Genomic DNA, 13,872 nt, shown 5'->3' on the forward strand with positions numbered 1-13,872 from the left:
AGGAAATCTGGGGCGATTTTTTGTTTGCTCCACCCGCTCGGCCGCGTTACTTAGTGAATGCTGGAGGCTTCACGCTTTTATGCCAGCAGAAGGCCTGCTGAATGGCCTCCTTTCGTTGGTGCGTTGTGGCAGGAAAAAGCCACATACTCACACAAAAGGAAACCATTTCAAATGCAGCTCAACGGCCCAACACCAGTGCACATATAACGTGAGCTGCTTAGGGCGCGCCGGATGTTCCGAAGCATTTAAAGACAAACTCGAGGGAAAAAAAAGGTACTTACCTTTTACAATCGTGCCATAAGCGATAGAAGCCTGAAACGAGATCAAAACCCGAACGATTAGAAAGTGTTGGGGCACCCAGCCGTGGCAGGCGGGCAAGAAATCATCCGGTTAATAGAGCCACCATAACTCACGGCTGTTTGGCTTGCTCGGCCAGCGCTCGAAATAAATCAAATCTCACGAGATGCACCCCGCACGGTGGCGGACCCCTTCGGGTGATTTGTGGCAAGAGTTTTAATGCTTCACAAGCGATTAGCTCGATAAAAGTTTCCTTGTCGATAAAGCGGCGCAAGTTTATGGAACGCATCCATTCGGCATCCGATACGCCGCCGACATCTTCATCGTCAGCCTCACTCAGCCGAACCGTCCTTGCGGTGGTGGTGACCACTTCCGGTGCACCTTCACGTGCTCGCCTATCAATCCTCGGCGATCGCCCGTACCGACCCGGGTACCAGCGGTACATTGAAAACGCACCGTGAGGGCTCAATCCACTGCCACCGGAGCGAGCCAAAGAGGAGAAGCCAAAAAAAAGGGAATCTGCGATGGGAAACACAAAATTTCCCTTGACAAAGTTTTACGCTAAATTCCACAAACCTTCACCCGCGCGGCATAAATCCCTCGCACCGTCCGCCCATCTGCTCGGTTGCTGGTCTTGGGCGAGTTTTTGGCAACTTTCCGTGTTGATCATGGCGTGTTTGCCCTGCGGCTCGTCCTGCCCGGTTCCGGGACCGATTTGCTGTTGCCATTTTTTTTTCTCTCTCTCTCTCTCTCTTCCCAGCCGCCATCATTTCAGTTGCTGCTGGCCAAGTGTAGCCCTCACCACAGTGCACTTTATCAGCGTGAAAATGGGATGGTTCGTGAGCCCGTACTCGTGCGAGAAAGCGTGATGAAAGAGACAGCAAAGCAAAAAGCGAGAGCGAGAGAAACGAAAGCAAAAAAAAAACACACCCCCCATCGTGCGCTGCCCGCTGGGCTGAATTTAAGCGGAGAGAAAATTTTCGCATTAATTTTCAAATTAAATTAATTAAATTTAATCTCTTATCTTGTCAGTAATGCATTTTGTACGAGTTCCGAGCGCCTGTTCGGAAAATGCTTTCGCTGTTACATCCCGCGCCGCCGGTCACCCGGTGACGGGCGACCACCAAAGTGACCACCGAACTTCTCGGTCTTCGGTCAGTTTGCCCGGAAAGGACATCGGGCGATTGCGGGCGCGGTAACGATTACCACGCGAGTGAGTGCGCAAACGGGTGGGAACTTTCGGTAATCGAGTTAGGATCGCATTCCTTCATTTGCTAAGTGTTGGTGTAAGCGCCTGTTGGCTCGTTGGTTTGTTGCACCTGGCCGAGATAGACAGCCCCAGTTGATGTTCTTTGTGGGAAGCATTTCCAAGTAGCTCGGCTCAATCGGCTCAATCCCGTCAATTCGAACCATCGGCAAGGATTTCGCAACGGAACGGGGGTGAATTCTGTATGCTAGAGACGTGGTTCGGAGGCCACACACACAACTCTGCCCCCTTAAAATGTCAAAACATCCGCAACCCCGCTCGAAAGAGCTTTTCATCTCGAGTCAAACGTGCTTTTTCGTTGTTGCGTTTTTCCTTTCGTTTTTCCAGCCTCGATCAAGCTCGCCCTGAATGGGAACTTTTGCGCTCGTGTGTGAGAGCGCTCATAAAGTGCGACAGCTTAATCTTGTTGGTCAACGCTATTCGTTTCGCTAAACACCACTACAACCGGGGGAAACATTCTGTTGCTGCCGAGTCCATTAAACTTGTCGGAGAGCGCTTGTGCCTTTCCACCGTTCGTTCCAGAATGTTGCCTCAAATTGCTCGTCCTTCGGTGATGACTTCCGTGGTGGGATGTGGCCGAGCTGGGACCGGTACCGTTGCGGGGAATAATCTTAAATTAATTTTTGACCCGACACAAGCAACAAACTTGTGGCGAAGTTTGCCTCAATCTCTGTCATCCACGTCTCGGGTGAATTTTGAACCGAAAAAGGCGAGCCCTTAGCGGCACGCCATGAAAGTGTGGCACAGCACCGGCAAGGACTCTTCACTTGACACATCCGGGCGAGCTTGGCAGTGTAGCTGCACCACCGTAGATAACTGCTCTCCGAGACTCGTCAGTCGGAGGCGCAGGTAGATGGGTGGTAAAATTTAAAGTACACCAAAAGAAAGCAAACTGCAATCGTACTGCGGTCGCTTGAGGAAACTTGTAACTTCAGACGAGATGTCCGGTTATTTATCGTCTGCTGGCGGGTGTTATTGCTGCAAAGTTTTCGGCGCAGTTTGAGATGATTCGAATGCATGACGGTGTCAGATTGTGACACTCATCGAGCGAACACCTCACCTCACACGGGGTTTTTACGTATAATTCAATTGTAAGCTTAACCATCTTCAGCATCCTCAACACCAACTGATGACGCATCGTTAAGCTCGCCTACTGGTTTTGTGGCTCCAAAAGTCACCTCAATCGTGCAGCCCTGATTGTCTGCAAATTTGGACAGAAAGTCTTCGCGCACCCCAGTTCATGCTTGTGTACACTTTTCCGACCCCAATTATAATGGCTCTCTTGCGCTTTACGCGCTGTGCACGAAGTTTGGCCCAGCCAAAGTCGTGAGGGTCGAAACCAGACGCATTTCTATAGCTCTCCCCAAGCTGCCGATGGGGCTGAATTTGCGAAAAACTTTGCAGGGATAATTATTTGATTTATCATCAGCGCTACGCATCGGACGTTTGATATTTGGGAACGGATTTTCGGAAACTTTTCCCATCATTAGGGCGCGCAAACGTTGGCCTCGAGCGGAGGCGAATGGTTCAAGGCCAATTACCGCCCTGCAGCCACCGCAAACAGTTTGTAACGGTGTGGTGTCTTATGTCGGAGCTTTAGTTAAAATAAAGCGTAACTCTTGGTTACGATCTAAGCCATTACACATAAACCGCATCTATTGCCACATCTTGGCGATGTTCGTCCTGCGGTCATATCATCTCGTAGCGCCGGATTCGAATAGTCGTGTCTCTGTCTCAGGAGGTTCATAAACTTGTCAGTGTGCTTTGTTTCTTTCCTTCAATCTCTCTCTCTCTCCCTCGCATTTGCAGTCCATAATGCTGCATTTTCCTTGCGGATTTCTCCTTCAATGGCGTCGATAGGCCCGGCTTGTAGTGTGATTTTTTTACGATTCTTCTTAATGCTCCCATTTGGCCTATTTACGGAACAACAATGTCAACCGCCGTCCGTTGCTGCTCGGTCGCCAAAGATGCGGGTAATGAGGCAAATTTTATGGCCCTTCCGTAACAATGCGAAGACAATAATGCCCACGCATTGATGGCACCCAAATCTTCGTCGCATGAAGCCCTACGCCGGGGTGGTTGCGTCGCGTTGTATTACCGAAATTGCTCGCATTTTATGCTTCGAGTGTGTATTGCGGTGAGCCTTACATGATACGTTTACTACGTGCGGGTTCATCGGTTCCGTGGGTCAACAAGCTGACGGTAGTGCCGAAAACCACTATCTATGGCTTACCACTGTTCGTGCGAGCTGTTCGCTAAAAACATAACACGCACTGACCAAGCGGACCGTTGGGAGGTTTTTAAGATTTTTCGCTACACTTGTACATGCGCAGAATTCATGACCCTGCATCAGCAGATTAGCATAAATGACAATTGGCTCGGTAACGGTAGTTCTTGCGACTGTAAAATGTTTAAATTTTTCCTCCAACCGACCTTTGACCGTTTTGCAAATGAAGCATTCAAGTGAGTATCAGGCATGCGTGCTTAAGTTCCTTTTGATATGCTACACGAACGGCGAAGTGATTACGGCTTTCACGGAAGTTTGGCCACATGAAATATGATTTCCACACATGATGTTACGGAAAGCTGTGTGTGGAATTTTGAGCCCTAGAGGAATAATAGCCCTTACGAGCGATACCTTCTCGCAAACGACGATGCGTAAAACGTTTATGGCGAAAAAGGTAAATACCAGCCCAGAAATAAACCGCACGTAAACTGCACCAAAGTCTTGCCTTCCCGGACCATTCATGTGTAATGCGATTGTTTCGCGACCAACCTCGTTCTCCCGCTCGTTCGCTTGTACGCTCGCATAATGCACGACCATAACGTATGATAGCATTCGTGGTGGAATCTGCCTTCCACCGAGGAAGCCAAGCGGAATTTTGCGGCCAGAATCGAAACCTAAGAACTGTGGACACGGTGGTTGCGAACGCGAACCGTATCCCACCGAAATCCCCGGGAAAAATACAAACATTTATGATCGTAAAATTAGCTTACTTAACAGATAATATTCTCTTACGACGGATTTACTCCCGCGCGGTGGTTCTTTGGGTCCACACCGTTACCCTTATACGAGCACCAAAGCCGTCTCCCATCAGCTGAGGGAAAGCCTCGTGGAAATGCCCAAGGTGTGCCAGTGTAGTGCTCCCATTGCACGAAGCCTTCCTGAGCAGCGTGGCGGACATTCAGTGGCAGTGGGCTTTTCGAAAGTATTTGTTAGGAAAGTATTTTCCGCACCATTCCACCATCGGAGCCTCGACGGATGGTAGTATTTGTGTGCATAAAAATTTCATGTCCTCACCGGAAAAACACCCTGCCCTGCGTGCCAGGACGAGCCACCCTTGTACAATAAAGCTCTCTCTCCGCCGTGCGGAATGTTTCAGGTGCTGGCGTACCTTCGCCTTCGCACCACGAAGCCGTTCGTTTGAAGCAACAACCGTGCAATAGTGTCAATGATAGTGGAAACCCGTTGCCACCATTCATTTCCATTCCACACGCTAGACGCTCATGCAGGCCCTCTCGAGCGGGCACGGGAACAGGTGCTCGACATTGTCTACGGCGCACATTGTGCGCTGGCTGTTCATATTTTGCACACCGCAAACGATAGGCATCGTAAATAAACAATAACATCAAGGTAAAACGGGTGGGTGGACCAACCACCCGCAGGGACACCGGATGCGACCGATACGCCCGTTGGTTCTGCTAAACGATGAAGCCAACTGCGGACACAACGCCACGGTCGGACGTGTAAGCGCACACAGTGCTGTACACGAGATTGGTGGCTGAATCCCTCCCAACTACACCACGGGTCGTTCGCGCTACCGTGAAGGTGTTCCCCATTCTTGGTGCCCGAAGGACTCTTGCCGAATTTGTGTCGGCATCTATGAGGCCAGCGTTTCGCACAAGGCCGACGCTCGTTGTCGTAAAACATTCCTCGCCGATCGTTACCGAGTTGCCGACACCTCGGTCGATACTGTGCGGTGTAGGCTTGGCGCGTGGTTCCGAGAAAGGTCGATCGGCATACCTGAAGCATCCCCGGCGACGAAGAATGTGTGCCTGCCCGTTGATGTCGAGATGATAATATAGTGATACTACGTGTGTCCGTGGGTCTGTTGATGCTAAGCTTCATTTTTATTATTATCCTTTCCGAAACGGTGCGCCGGTCGCCCCACGCCGGCATTTTGCAAGATCTCTGCTGATAGAGAAGGTCCTGCGGTGCTGCCCGGTTGCGTTTCGAAACTGGCCCACATTCCCAAGCCCACTACGGTGTGGAACGACCGCCTGGCTCGCAAATGTGTCCCGGAGACTAGTTTATGCCGTGCGATAATGCCCCGGCAGCCTTTGGGTGGCTTTGTAGCATGTCCCAAAACTGGCCAGTGCAAGATTTGGCGCGACCCGTTAGCCCATCCCATGCTAAGCGGGCCAAGTTTCATGCCAGTAGGTGGTACAGTTTTGGTAGGGTGTTGTCCAAGGATGCCTGATTTTCGGGGAACGCAACCGCTTTTCGATGACCACCGACGGAGATAGGATTTTATCGTCAGCGTTTCGGACGTGTGAGGTGATTTGAACTCAGCCCGGTGCCGGTACCTCCGCGGTCTATACTGGCGCGAAACCACGCTCATGATGTACACCCGACGGACAAGCTCGTTAATTCGATTAAAGGAACGATAAACCTCCATGGTGATGGAGAAATGCGTGAAATCCACGTTCAACGAAGGTTTTGAAACAATTAATCAGATATAGTCCCCACATCCCAAGAAGAGGTTGAGAGCGTGTTCGTTTCAAAGTCTTGAAATAAACCGCTTTCTTCAACGACAAAAAAACGCTTCCATGCTTCGATTCTCAAAAATCGGTTAAATGATCGGATGATCGTTTTAAAACTTTCCACAAGCACCACCAACACAATCAAGCCCTAGAACAATGAGGTAATCCCTCGTCACAGGAAACACGCCACGCTAGTCGACAAATAAACCACAACCATTGTTGAGAGGTTCTGCGTTCTGCGAGCACACATAACCACACAAAATACCACCCAATGCTCATTCTTCTGCCATTACAATCCGCTTTGGATGACGGTGGCGCTTGGCACAAATAATAATTAACTGCTTTCATTCACTTCGACCCCAAACCGGCTAAGGCGCTTCATTTGCAGTAATCCGAGCGCATTAACTAATTTCGCTAATCGAATCAATAGCCTCGACTGCCGGTAATTAAAAGCAACACATAACGTCCCGTGCCGGAAACGAGGGAAGTGTTGTCCTTTCCACTTCCCAACCTGCGAACCGACAAACCGACACTGCCCACCGGCCCTCGGGTTTGCACGCGCGACGACATCTTTGTTCTTTATCCCGTCCTTGTACTCGAGTCGTACCTTTCGACCGGCCAGTACCGCTTCACGCGTGTGTATGGCTCGGCTTCGTCTCTATAATCTCATTAATTATGCGCATCCAGTTCGTCCCCGTCCGCGTGGCCAATGCTCAGGACGGTGATCCTTTTTGGGCGTTACGGTGGGGTACCATTTCTACCCTGGCCGTACGCTTAACATCTTGCACTGCAGAGGTGCGGAGCGATTGGGAAGTTTACTTTAAGACCGGCGAGGTGACCCTCGCAAGCTGATACACGTGCCAGTAATGCTGCGATACGTCCTATCTGCAATTCAAATCGCTACCTTCACAACACATGCTGCGCAAACACAAGCTGGCGGCCAAACCGAACGCTCCGTTCGATTAACCCGGACGGTACTCGGTATCGGTTACTTTGTGGAAAGGCAAAAAAGCTGAGGGCGCTCTGACGGATGAATACCGAACTGATAAACAATGTAAATGAAAACGAGCCAAATAAATTACGTACAACATTAATTTAACATTAGCCATAAATTGATGAGGCAAAAAATGTCGAAAAAGAAAGCAACACCGTCAGCGAAGATCGGTGGATTTTTGGAGAGCATTAACGTTATTTTTTGAAAATTCTCGACACACCCTGAAACTCACCGGCACTACCGTGAGGTGGAAAAACGGGGCCATCTTTGGAATGGTAGGCCCTGGCGACCGAGGGATACTCGGTGAAACGTCTGATCCTGTTAGCCGATTAGCCGCCAGAAAGCGCTGTCGTTGCTGTTTACGTAACACGTTACGCCCTACCATTGTAGGGCACCTTCGAGGAACGCTCGTGACAAACGATGGGCAATTCTCTTTAATTCAATTAAAACGGCAACCTCCACTGACCGGTGTTCCCGGAACGGTGATGGAGGTGTTTTTTGCAGAGAAGGAAAATCAAACATGTAACCAAACAATTTGGTCTACTGACGGATTTTGGAGCGAAGCACGCAACACATCCAACACTATATGTAAATGACAAGATACATTTAAAATACTAGTGGTATATTATCAAACGAATGATTCTGTGAAACTGAAACACATAGGTATAATTATGCAATTGATTGACTGACGCTTTTCAATAAAATATCAGCGATTGATATTTTAAAAGAGCGCTCATTTCAGCTGAAACGCACCTCGACTTATTGCACATTTAGCCGGCTTGTACTAGTCTATTTCACATAGTCAATTGGTCATAAAAGTATATCGTTCGAATCGCGCAATCAACCAAACGGTGCAAGTGTTTCTCATGGCTTACACAGTCCCATTGCAACAATTAAACTCGAAACTAGAAAAGGTGTCTCCAACCAAAGTGTCGATGATACGGTCGCGCCCAGCAAATTGTCTGCGGCAATCTACAGTCTGTGAACTAGCAGCGGTATTGTGGAATCGAAAGCATTCCCAAGCAGCCTGCTGCTTTGCGCAGAAACAATGGAAACAATCAATTCTTTGTGAATTTCTTTAGCCACGAACGGTACGAACGACTAGACAGTACCGGCCGGCGGCAACGTGTCCGACTGTGGAAGCGTCTTACCACCGTTGGAATTTCGGGCACGTGTGTGCAAAAGGTGAGTAAATAAAGCTCACCACAGAAGCAAACACACGAGTGTTGATTTTGCCCCGGTAGCGGTAGCTTCATTCTTTGTGGCCTGTAGCTTAGATTGACTCTCAGGCGTCCGTCTCTTGGTGGACGCTTGCGGCAAGCAGCGATGAATTTACGAGTAGATCGCACATACAGCCTTTTGGACCAGCAGCGCTTAAACTTGACGTTTGAGGACGGTGCAGGCTTGAGAGCAAAGAAAAAATACGCCAAACAATCGTCCTTCGCACGAGCAAAGAACTGAGATGACAAGCAGTACACGCACCAGCCAACACGACACCGGGAGGTTTCGTGACTGTGAAGGTGCGTTTTTTTTGTGTGTGTGTACATTTTTCTCAACACCAATCGCTACACTAACATCGTCCTAGGGATGTCGTTTTTGTTCGACACCACGCAGGAATCTCAGCATGGCGAAGAAATGGCCACCGAATGTATGCTGCCAGCGGTAAATGGCCGCATGTTTGCTTCGTCTCGTTGCAGAGAATGGCTATTTCTTTACCGTGTGCCGAGACAGACACTCGACGGAATCCTTTGCCCCAGGGGTTGACCAGGAACGAAAATGGGGACGTCCCCGGTAACCACTTCAGCGGCATGCTTTCGCACGGCACCGGTACAATGAACTGGGAAATGGCGCATATGTTCGCCGGTTGCCGTTGTTTGGCAATGGCACTGAGTTTAGCAGCAGATGTGATTTGCTTTGTGGTTTATCAGCAAGACACTTCTCTCCGGTCTGTGCGCAATCAATAACAAGAAAGCAGAGGATCTGCACCCAAACACAAACCATTCCGACAGTAGGAAACCCTTCATCTTTGCCTACTGTCCGTCACTAATCGATTGATAAAGCAACTCATAAAACGCCTCTAAATGCCATTCGGTGAGCGTGCAAGGATCTGGGAAATTGCTTCCAAACGATAATGAGTTTTAAATCCCGCTTCCGGGCGGGCAATCGGTCCCTTCGACGACAGCTATCATTTCGGTTGCCGTAAAATAAATTTCACAAAAAAAAACGCAATAATTTATTCCACTCCCTTTTATCGGTGTCACGAACTTTGATTTGTTCCCTTTTTTTTGTCGGCTACAAAATGATCAACGTTTGCGGGTGGTTTTTTTTTCCACCAAACATAAGCATTACGTTCTTAGCAATCTCCTGCCACCGGTAACCCCATTAATGAGGGTCCGGGTGGCCTTTTGTCAACGTTGCTGCCGCAATTCATTTTGAGCCGACACGCTCCCGGAGCCAATACGCACGGATCGCACGATAAACGGTGACACGAACCATCCGCTGCGCTGGCGGGTGACTTTTAACGGTCCTTTTGATGTCATTATTCAAACTTTCCTTCCACGTGCTGTACGAAACGTTCCGACCCGATCGGACGGACCAATCCGAAGCAGAATCAGAAAGAAGACGGGGAAAAAAAACTAATCGCGGTGGAAAGATAAGGGCAATATGACCCGGACCTAGGAACCATCATCATCATCATCATCCGTGGGGTCAGATAAATAAACTCGGCGCACTTCGCTCGCAATACACCGCTCGAGAAACGATGAAAAACGCAAGAACGTCCCACCGTTAAGAAGAAGTAGTCCTTTCCCAAGGGAGTAATGTTGAAATAGGCTCATTTGAATCCGACACAACGGAGCGGCTTTGCTGAGCTTGGCGGGACGAAAGAACACGGAGTTGATTGCATAAACGCGACCTCCCTCCGGCCGGGTTCAGCTTATTTTATCATTCTTCAGTTGATTACCTACTAATTTCCGTCCTTGGTAGGCGCTTGCGATGGCTTCCGAGTGCGGGCTCGAACTCGATCCTCCGCTCGCCATCTGTTTTGCAAAGGGCGCAAGGTGGAGAAGATTTTTCACATTTACTAACCGGCCCCCGGAGGACGACGGTTTTCCCGGCGACGGGGTGACGAATTGCCATTGACGATCTCGGTGCGGCACGGTGAAGGATTTTCATTTTCGTTCCACCACCACTGCACCACGCGTCCGGGATTGTTTGTCCACCGTACGTAATGAGGATGTCCTTTCTTCGGGCGTTGATCTACCATTACCGGACCCATTACCGGAATGAACCCTGAAGAGGGTTGCCGGATGGTTGGGGTGTGGATCGCGGGCACGGATGACCAACGGATCCGCCAGGGTAACCGTTTCGTTTCGCCGAAATCGAAAAACAAAAATCCGGGTCTCAAATAAACAAAAACCCAGATTGGTCACGCATAACCCCTTTTCGGTAGCTGCAAGGGATGGAACGATTTTTCCTTTGTTTCGCGGTACAGTAACATTTCCCGTGACGGGGTGTAGCACCGGAAGTGAAATCTGAGACACCGAGCGGTTGAATTGCTGCGGGTCATCCCCGTGGGTGGGTGGAATATTAAAAAAGGGTACACTTCCTTTTGTTTGGATTGCCTTCTTGATCCTTTCTCATTATTTATTTAAATGCGAAGGAAAAGAAACTGGGCCCGACCAAGCGGACACGGTCACCATTCCGTTCCAGTACGCCTCAATTGTGGGAAGCAAGACAGCCCAGTCGCCTTCGAGCGCCACTTCGGGTCACCGCTAAGCCAAACAAATCCCTCCTCCAGAAAAAAAAGACCACAGTAGAGAAGAGGATGTGTTTTTTTTTTGTTATTCAGTGTCTTATCGACTCGCTCTCGACCATGGCTAGTTTCTTATCGATGATCCCCGGTCAATGATATTCCAATCGGTGAGATTATTTCTAAAGTGAGCCTTATTGCCTTATCCTCCCCATCAGCGGCACCAACGGATTCCGCGAACCAGCGCATTAACAGGATGTGTAATAAAACGATTATTCAATCGCACCTAGCAACCACGGTAACTACGATTCAAAAATCAACAGCAACGGCATGCTGCGATGATTGCATAATGGTAGTTCAATCACACGGTCCTACGGTTACATTTGACGAGAAAAAAAATCCTGATTAACCTACTCACATGTATGCACGGGATGCGAAACAACAGCAGAAGTACAGAAAAAAAAGCACATCCGTACCGATGTATAATCAGCTCGCAACATTACACAATCGCGCTATTATCTACCTCCTGGCGTCCGGGATTGCTGTACACGGGGAATAATTATGCGATTTTCCCATCTGCATACCTCGGCACACACAAAAAAAAATGAGCGCTCGATAAGTATCGCCGGATTGCATTTATCCAGTGTTGTTGGATACCACATAAATAAAACGTGTTCACGGAAAGCAGCGTAACGAGCCGGCCAATGACAATTGGCACGGGGAAACTGTTGCAACGCAAAGTTACATCGAATCGTTTGTGCAATTGATTGCTTTTTTATTCAATTTACAGCGTCCATGTATCGCCTTCCGCAGTGTCACGGTGTGGGGTGACCTTGTCGGATGATTATGAAAAAAAAAGCTCTTTTTGGCGAGTGAGAAAGAGAGAGAGAGAGAGCGATAGAAAGAACCAGTTATTGTGGAAATCGAAAAGCAAAAGCGAAACGGTAAGGGTGTGATTTATTTATACGAGTTTCACAGACGCACTTTGACGAACAAAATGAGGCATCTTTTTTTTTTGATAAAATTACACCACACGCCATCTTGCGAAGATTTTCTCACATTATTTTCACACTTCACCCTTCCCTTTCGCCTTCCTTCTCGCACTAGCAGTTTTTCGACACTTTCACTCAACGCGTCGATTTGCGGCCTCGTTTGCATTGCATGGAGAAAGTGAACCAGCAAAAACAAATCATACAATAAATTACGCCCAAATTTACCAACTCTCGCTCGATAGACTCGCGCCGCCCAAAGCCACTGTGCCGCCCTTCGGGGACTGATTTCGGTCCAAGGCTTCATTCGCAAGACGCAAGACGCAAGACGCGACTCGCCAATCCAAGGGTTCACTTCGGTGGAAACGCATAATGCCGGCGCACGGCCCGGACCGGAGCGATTACCTCCTGTACCGGGCTCGGCCCAAGTTTATGGGCCTAACGGTTGGGCATAAAGTTGAACAATAAATATGAATTATGCTCAACCTGGGTGGACGTGAAATTTAATTTGAATAAATGACTTTCATGGACACTGGACATGTTCGGTGGATTTTCCGGCGTTTGCGCAGGCCACGTTGTCTGAATGGGGGAGGGGGATCAGAACACGAGAAAGGACGCCAGTTGGTACGCAATCTGCCAAAAAATCTGCCTCCCTATGAAATTGCACCGACCGTGGGAGCAGTAGTTCCCCGAAACGACATCGGGTTCGAGAGGATCACTGTGCCCGGTCACGGTGCCCTTGCGTTTGCGAATGGCAAGCCTGGCTATTTGGGCCAGGCTTTTTTTTTGCATTTTCATTTTACCCCCACCTGACCCTCGTGCACGGATAAAACGATAGAAAGTGGACCCGGGAAACTTTCCAACCCCCCCACGACCGGAAACGGGACAGTACGAGAGACATGTCAATCACGGCCGTGCTCAACGTCGGCGACGCCTGTCTGCCTGGCGCTGGCTGTCGAGAGCAACGCGCTTTATTGCAAGTAAATTATGCTTTTATTCCTTTATGGCCGCAAGGGACCGTAAAACATATTCTATTAAGTTTGCCCATAAAGCGCGCCGTTAAAGCGATATCGGGCTGAACGCGGGCGCCTGTAAAAGCGCGTCCAAGCGTGCGCGGCGTGGTTTTGCTGACACCAGAGCGAAGTGGACCGGGTGGAAATGCATAATTTTGGAGCAGAATGAGAGCGAGCAACAACAAAAAAAGTACGCTAAATAGATAATTGTGGCGCAAACATTATGCTTCGAATGAGCGGTGAAATGTTTTCAATTATGCCGAAAACAATTGCACAAGCAGAAGGCTGACTTTTCAGCAGGCCAGCGTTGACCTATTTTTGACGCTCTGTCAACCCGACCCTTACGGCACGGACAACCAAGATGATCAAACGATTGGAGTGTCCCTTCTGAGTGACGCAGAACCGGGAAGACCTCGAAATAACGAAGCAACACCAAACATCAAGCACGAAACGCAATACGCTACGACCCTGCTTGAGGTGACGAGATTTTGTATCGATACTACGCTCATTTGCCTTCTAGGTATCTGCGTTGGACAGGTTTGTCGCCCTTCGCAAGCAGCCAACAGTTCCTCTGACGAAGGTCGCTGCTGCTTTTACCAAGCATAATTATGTCCCTTAATTTAGGTGACTCTAGCCGGCCCAGGTTGAAATGTATCAAATTCTTGCGCGCTTCGGATCAAAGGAAGGCTTAAACAGAAACGGAAAGCATCTTGTGCGTCAACTTGCTCGAGTGCAGCTGATCAGTTTCGTCATTTCCCCAGAAATGGTGCTCATAGCAAAGGCATTTTCAAGATGGT

At 49.1% G+C, this 13,872-nt stretch overlaps 1 protein-coding gene across 1 annotated transcript in view; it reads right to left on the reverse strand.

The window, feature by feature from the left end:
* The window catches only part of LOC128720139 (uncharacterized), a 163,126-nt gene that overhangs the window by 60,252 nt on the left and 89,002 nt on the right, over nt 1-13,872 (reverse strand). Inside the window, exon 2 of the mRNA XM_053813789.1 lies at nt 282-312. The gene's annotated coding sequence lies outside the window, so the exon portion shown is untranslated. The remainder of the gene's footprint in view (nt 1-281; nt 313-13,872) is intronic.

The sequence above is a fragment of the Anopheles nili genome, chromosome 2 (genome assembly GCF_943737925.1).
Source record: "Anopheles nili chromosome 2, idAnoNiliSN_F5_01, whole genome shotgun sequence".
In the NCBI taxonomy this organism is placed as follows: domain Eukaryota; kingdom Metazoa; phylum Arthropoda; class Insecta; order Diptera; family Culicidae; genus Anopheles; species Anopheles nili.